Genomic DNA, 8,415 nt, shown 5'->3' on the forward strand with positions numbered 1-8,415 from the left:
CCATTAGAGTCTGAATTTTCAAATCACCCACTCATCGTTCCTTATGGTGATCCATCTTTTCAGACGCCGACATTGTTGAAGGATATATATTTGCTTCTTTTTGGCCAAGGACTCGGTTCTACTCCAACTATACTTTGCACATGTGAAAAACTCTTTAATCAATGAAGAACCACTAGAATGAGCGGAACGGAATCACCCAAGTCTGTTCTTTATGGCAGGCTGTTAGCCTGTGAGAAAGACGGAGATTTTTAATGCTGGTGACGGGTCGTTGCTTCAACTGGGGCCTGTTCACTTGGAATTATTTGAAAAGGCAGGCGAAGTCTTTCTGCATGTGTCTTTTGAGTGAGTTTTTTTGCAAATTTAATATGATTCATTCCACAGCCAGTGGATGTTCTTTTTTGAGTTGGCCGATCTAGGGTTTTGAAAGAAGACCCCCCTCTACTTCAATAATTCATTAATCTAGATACGAATTGTCCTGTCTAAGTATTCTAAGAAGACCTAAACAGGGTATCTATTTTCTTTAATGCAAGAATTCTAGATCATAGTGGAACTAAGGGATCCCCGGAGTTGCGTTTCTCATGGTCAATCATCCGGTCGGGTGTTAGGGCCTGTTTGGAACCCAAAGAAAGTTATTTTTTGTTATTTGGTAGCAGAGAATCATTGAAAAAAAAACAAATACGAGAGAGAAAATCACTTAATCAGAAAAAAAATTAATCATAAAAAATAAAAAATATTGCTATTTTCTTTTTCTTTTTCCTTTTTCACTCGTATCCAAACAAGAGAAACTATATTTCTCTTCCATTATCTTCCTCATTTTCCATAAGTATCCAAACAAGAGAAAATAAACATCTTTTCTTTTTCTTTTCTTTTCTCTCCACTTTGTGTGTTCCAAACACAGCTTTAATGAAAACAGGTTCCTCCATGAATGGGAACTCTATCTTGATTTTTTTTGTTTTTTAGCATCTTACTAGAAAACACCCACTGGAAAGTGGAAACAGAGGCATAATCACGGACTCATAACTGAGCAACCGACATTAGAGAGGAGTAAAAAAGGAACCAGATAACTTGGAAGGAAAAAGTTCTGATGGAAGTAGAAACAATCTAAAGCCTCAGTGGTTTCTTTCATTAGCTGGATTATACTGAAGCAGGTCGCAAATCAAATCGACCCATACGTCCAGAAGCAACTTAACCGTTGGCACTACGATCTCTCCTTTAATGGCCAAAGTGGGGTGGATGATTAGGAAAACTAATCGCGGTATTCTCTACCAATGAAGTCGAGACAAAGAAATTTTACGTGTTGACCATAAACCATTCAGGACAACAACAGGCACCCATTGCCAAAGAAATTCTTGGGCGAGCTGATGGCAAACTAGACGGAGATGAAACAAGCTTTACCTTGTTGCTTCAAACTGAATCACTTTGTTAACAGATACGGCATTCTTCAGCGTTTCGAATGGATTCTATCTGAAGCAACCAATGAAATTCTCGTCAAAAATTTCATTTTTACACAAAGTGTGACAACTACGTGTTTCTGTAATGAGAAGATTATGACCATATATGGGGAGTTTGTGATTCCAAAGCTGTTCTTGTCATTGGAAACAACTGGTCACTACATGAGCAATATTGTTATTTTGTTCCTCTACCACCTATTTGTGACAACGTTATGCCTGCCCAAAACGAGCCATTATTTGACAAATAAAGTTAAGGAACCAATTTTTCAAAGGTCGGATCAACCATCAAAATGATGTTATGGTTGGTGCATAATATTGAATTGGATGATAAATCTATGAAAACATATTGTGTTGTTTTTAGTATTTATGCAAGTATGTATTTTTTGTTGCCTGTCACAAAAGTTAGAGCACAGGTTTGACAAATCTTAATATTGCATCTCTCATGTTTCTCTTCCGAAATTTGAAAATCAAATAAAAGGAAAATAGCTCCTATTTACGGAAGAACTAGTTGCAGTTGTGTTATGGTCCTAGGGTTAAGTACCTATGCCTTCCGCTCCTAACAGGTCGGTCTTTTGGATAGTATTGGTTAGGTGCTTAACTTCAGGACCATAACAAGTTGTTTAGATTCCACTATACTTTATTATCTGATTTTTAGCATAATACTTAAAAATACTTTTAAAATTGAAAAAATATTTATTTTAAAATTAATAGTTTTTTTGTTTAAAATTTTCAATAAGTTATTAATATTTTTACGCTTTTACATTTCAAGGAAGTATTGCTACTTGTATATTCAATTTAGTCGAAAAGACCAAAACCCTAAACCCTAAACCCTAAAAGAAGAATAAAAAGAAGAAGATTTTGAGTATTTCTGCAAAGTTCTGGAAAGGAAAAAATATTCATTCCAATTCCTCTTATCCCACAAAGTAATAAAGAGGATATATATATTTTTTTGATTAATCTAATAGGCAAGAATAGAGAAAATAAACCAAGAACTGAAAAATATAAGAAAACTAATAAAAAAAAATTATTTAAATTTTAATAAATAATTATAAAAAAATAATAATTTTTTCATGATTTTACTTTCCATGCTTATCTTGTCATGTTTACCTTGGAAACTCAAGTAGGGCATTTTTGCCATTAAACTTCTATAGAGTACAATGCTGATCTAGGAAGACTAAGAGGTGAGAGAAGGGGGAGAGAGATAATGAAGCACTTTAGGGTATTTCAATCACATTACAAGACAGGATCCTTTATCGTGTTATTATGATGAGGTTAAAAAACTTTCCACAATTCACTGCCTTCTGCTGGACTCCTCAACCCACGGGTGGGGTCCACTACACAACTGGCTTTTCTCTGGCCCCCACTTAGTAGTGGGATTTGCCGACAGGCCCCACTCAGCTCCCCTTGAGGATGAGCTAACTCCTCAATCTGACATCACAACCCAATCTTTGGTAGCTCTGGGCGTGTCTCTTTGCTGTCGACCTGTCATTATATTACTCAAATGCAATGATCCCAAATTCGTAATTATGCTAATTAAAACTCCTAACTTTGGGATTTATCAAGTTAGGTGGGTGGGACCGTTTAAAGTTCCAGGTTACATCCGGTTGGAAAGTGGCCCTAATCTTCTAATTAAATAATAAGCACGGAGATTATTATGCGGGTGTCAGTGTTAGTTAAGTATGACCCTTGTTTGACAATCTTGCAATGGAATCAAATCCTTCTACGATTGATGTGATTAAAGCAAGGAGAAGAGAACCCCTCCTTTCTTCCATCTCCTTTTCCCTCCTCCTCCTTCCACGCAGCGACAAAACCCGAGCTGTTTCGTAAATTTTCTTTGCACAATCCTCTCCGTACTCTCCTGGCCAGCGTGCCATTGGACGAGTTCTTGACTCCAAATTTTTTCTTTTTTCGATTCCACGTCCATCTTCTCTTCGCTTTTATTATTCCAAACAGTGGTTACTGAATGTGTTTTTGGCTCTATCGCTCGACGACGAACCATTCAATCGAGGAAAAGATTACATTAATCGTTCGTCTGCTCCGACTTCAAGCTTGGGACGGTGACGGCAAATTGAGCCCTCCCTGAAGACGACAACTTCGTGATCACTAAATTCTCTACCTTATTCAATTGTATATTGTACTCTCCAATTAATTAATACAAGTCTTTTCAATTCACCAAACAACGAGAGAAGTTTATGGTAGGTCCCCCTGGCTTTCTTTTAAGGGCTTCCATCTCTATACCAATATTATTATTGAGTTAAACCCAAGCATCAACCCACACGTATGGCCCCTAGAGGAGTTGTAAGTAGTTCAATTAGTTATAAATTTTTTTGCTTGTACTCATTTTTTTTATTTTGGCCCATGTCAAGAGGCATACTTGTACTTGTTATAATGAAAGGAGAGGGGTCGAGGATACTTTAAGTATGACCTAAATTTCTCTCTCATTTTCATCCTTTCTTCTTCTCCTTCGTCTTCTTTTCTCCTCTTCTCTTCTACAACTTCACATCCTTCTTTTCTCTTCTTTTATTCATGCATATTGAATTAAAAAATTCTCAAGGTGTTTTAACATGAAACCCTAGAATTTGATATGATATCAAAGCAAGCATTCTAGGATACTATCATCCACTACTCATGGTAAACTAAAACCTGAGTTTAGATAAGTATTTGGCTCCAATTCTTTTCCCCAAGAATAATAGAGCTGATGTCAGGCCTTAGTTTCTCACGAAATATGTCCTTTGATTATTGAAATCGTGAGTGTTTTTATCATTGAAACTCGAGTTCATAATTGAATTCTAGGTTCAACATGATTTATATTTCCTTGCTTGTTGTGCATCTGACGAAGTAGAACATGATTGTTGTGAGTTTCTATCTTTAAATTCACTAAAACCTCTTTTATTATCTATATCTTGTTGTCTTGAAAGCATCAATCCTCCTTGTTTGATCGAGAGCAATAAATTAGCTATAAAAAAATCTCATTTTCCCTCCATAAACTAGCAACAACGGCATAGATTTTGCATGTTCTTACTAGAGGCTATTTTTAGTGTTTGATGCTAAAGCAATGTTCAAAAACTCCTCTAGATCCTGTGGAGTTTGGAGTCCTTGTTTGAGAAACTGCAAACAAATGAAAACTCTAACAACCTCCATCTGTTTCCCAAGTTTGCATGGGAAATGTGCATGGCTACTTTCTAATTCAAGTCAAGGGAATTTCTTTTTTTGACATTGTCTTTTGAGGTAGTTCATGGAGAAACCAAGGAAGGATCACTTTGAAGCTATTTATAGGATACTCAAGTATTGAAAGGGTGCTTCGGGAAATGGATTGCTCTACAAAAAATATGGACATGTAACCATAACTTGTTTCTTTTCTAACTTGATGTTCTAAGGTTGATAGAAGATCTACAAGTGGCTTTTGTGCCTTTGTAGGAGGGAATCTTATCTGTTAGTGTTAAATTCTAGGGCTTAATCCATTGCAATGGCTAGCGGTAAGAAGAGAAAGGAGAATGAGAAGAAGAAGAAAAGGAAAGAGGAAGAGAGAAAAAGGAGAGAGGGAGGATGAACTTGAGAGAGGAAAAGAGAAATCAACCATGAGAGATAGACCTCCCCCCTTAGGTCCTAATTAGGGTTAGTTCCTCTCACCTTAATTTATATGGATATATCTTAATAAAATTACAAGTGCCATTGGCCACTTAGGGAGAAAAATAACATAACATAACATTAGCTTGATGACCAAATTACAGCACATTCTCTCAATCAACTCCCCCTTCAACTGGTGGTGCAAATACATTAAACACCCCAAGCTTAAAACATGAATGCTAAAGTTTACCCAATGCAACGACTTTGGTAAAATTCTCTACACACTGATTCTTGGAAGGAATGTAGTGCATAATGTTAACTCCAATCTTGAGTTCCGCACGAATAAAATGGCAATGAATCTCAATGTATTTTGTCCTTTCATGAAACAATTTATTTGTAGCAATATGAATGACCACTTGATTGTCACAATGAAATAGCATGGGAGTCTCCATTAGAAGCCAACATTTTCAAGGATTGAAGCCATAGTAGTCAATAACTCCTTGTGCCATTGCCAAAATTCGGCCTCTGAACTAGACCGAGCTACAATATTTGGTTTCTTATTACACCAGACCACTAGATTTCCACCAACCATTGTACAAAACAAAGGTAGATTTTCTATCATTAGGAGAACATGCTCAGTCTGCAGATGCAAATCTTTCAGCTCTCAAATGCCTATGGTTCATATAGAATAGTCCTTGCCTTGAACTCTTCTTCAAAGAGCTCAACATCCTTTCAAGTGCATGACAATCAGAAAGTTGAGGTTCACACATGAACTTCCTGATAACACTCATAGTAAAAGAAATAGTTGGTCTAGTAATAGTCAAATAACTTAGCTTACTAACCATCCTTTGAAACTTGCCAACATCAACTTCATTTATAGTTTCTACAAACTATTTTACATTCGGGTCCATAGGAGTGTCAAGGGGTCTAAAACCAAAAATTCCTATTTCTTCAAGTTCATCACAATTTTCTTTGAGATAAAAAAATTCCATGATGAAATTGTAGCACCTCAATTCTAAAAAAAATATTTGAAGAGTACAAGATCTTTAGTTTGAAAACCTTGGATAAGTTTTCTTTTATGAGGTGAATTCCCCTTTGATCACTCCTAGTGAGAATGATATCATCCACATTAATAACCAAAAGAATAACATCATTGTTAGTATGTCTAAAAAATACAAAATGATCCATTTCACACCGCTTAAAACTAAATCCACAAACCACTTTACTAAAATTTTCAAACCATGTTGGAGGAGGTTGCTTGAGACCACAAAGTCATTTGTTAAAGTATACACACCTTCTCCACTCAACCACAAAACTAGGTGGTTGAAGAATATCGACTTCTTTAAGGAGATCACCATTAAGAAAGACACTTTTGACATCTAGTTGATGATGAGACCAATTAAAATTGGTAGCAGAAGAAATCAAAAGTCTTACAAAATTGAGTTTGGGAAATAGAGAAAATGTCTCTTCATAATATATGCCATATGTCCGAATAAATCATTAGCAACTAGCCTTGCTTTCAGCCGAACAAAAGACCCTTCCGGATTGTATTGAATAGTAAACATGCATCGACATCCTGCAACTTTATTTTAAAGAGGTAATTAAATAAAATTCCATGTATGTAAGGTAGCAACTTCCTCCTCCATGGTAAGTCTCCAACCTGGATCTTGAAGAGCCTAAATATGATCCCTAAGGACATACGAGGAAAAGGAACCAAGCAAAAGGAACACTCCAAGGAGAGTGAATGAGTGGATGTAACATAAGAAATAGGATGAGACGTAGAAGCTCTTTGAGGAACACAAGAATATGGTTCTTTAAAAATAACTACATGATTAGTATCAAATGGAGGCCAAAATATAGTAGGAGAAGAAGGTGAGTTTCTAATAGGGGTGGCATGGGGTTGGGTTTCTCGGGCAACCTGACCTCACCCGACCCAAAAATCCAGGTTCATGTTTTGGGTTTCCTGCAAGTCAAGGATGGGGTGAGAGAAAATCCAGTTGAGTTTCGGGAAACCTAACCCCAACCCAACCTGTCCCCATCTCTATGTACTTGTTAATTTTTAAGGCCTTCTTCACATATAATAACAAGCGACCATGAGAAGAGAGAAGAAGGAAGAAGAGAGGAGAAGGGAAGGAGCACTAGCTCGTGGAGCAGCTAGAAGAAGGAAACAAAAGAGGGAAAGAAGAGAAGAAAAAGGAGAGGATAATTGGCACGAGTTCTGCTAAAGAGGTTTGAGCTTAATGCTCTACTCTATGCCTTGAAGCTCTATTTATCGCTTTGAGAAGAAGTTTATATTTACTATAATGCCCTTAGGGTTACATCCTTCAGAAATAAAAAGAAATAAGAATACATATACCATCTTGTATTTTTACAATTTTATACCATCTCTATAGATGTTCTTCTTATTTACATTCCATGACACCTTGTCTTATTTACCATCCAAGCCAATCCTCCACATATGTGGTTTCTTTTAACATTCCCTCTCAAGTTGATGCATAAACATCATAAACATCTATCATAGAGTGCCTGTAATTCTTCTTCCATTGTTGTTTTCTACTCTGGATGTCTCAGAACCTCCTCATAGGATTGTAGGATAGAGATGGAGGAGATATACGCAAGAAATTGACAACATAAAGAAGATAGACGATGGTGAGACACAAAATTGGATATGGGATGAGAAGTAGATGACCTAGTGCCAGTTTTGGGTTCCTTAAGGCGATATGCCGAGTGTCATATTGTGGTCCAAAAAGAATAGGAGAACATGTATACTCGAAGACTTTCAAGGGAAGCGAAAAAGGATCACCATGGTGGAAACAATAATGAATATGGGGATTTATGATTGAGAACAAAAGAGGGTAACCTATTTATAAGAATGTACGCAGTAAGGATGGCTTGTTGCCAGTACAAGTATGGTACTTTCATGATATATAATAAGTTGCGAGCTACCTCGAGAAGATAATGGTTCTTCTATTCTGGTACACCATTCTATTGAGGGGTGTGGGGAAAAGACGCCTGATGGATAATACCATTTTCGTGACAGAAGAAGTCAAAGTCACTAGAGATATATTCTTTGGCATTATCAGACCGAAGTATTTTTATTTTCATGCCAAATTGAGTGACTACAATAGCATGAAATGATTTAAAGATTGATGATATTTTAGATCGCTCTTTAAAAAAATAGTCATGTGGTGAGAAATGTTTGAGACACTCAAGGGTCCCATACATCTGTGTGAACCAACGAAAAAGGAACAACACCTATAAGTTCAGGTCGAGGAGATTAAGTGATCTCTGGTGTTTGTTCAGTTGACATTCACAATTTAAACTTGACATATTTTTAAAAGTAGGAACTAGAAGATGAAGAGATTCGGCGGAAGGATGTCCTTATCGATTGTACCAT

Source organism: Aristolochia californica, unplaced genomic scaffold (assembly GCF_029961685.1).
Source record: "Aristolochia californica isolate CCGP_79_NKW_82.1479 unplaced genomic scaffold, dmAriCali1.0.hap1 SCAF_6, whole genome shotgun sequence".
NCBI lineage: Eukaryota > Viridiplantae > Streptophyta > Magnoliopsida > Piperales > Aristolochiaceae > Aristolochia > Aristolochia californica.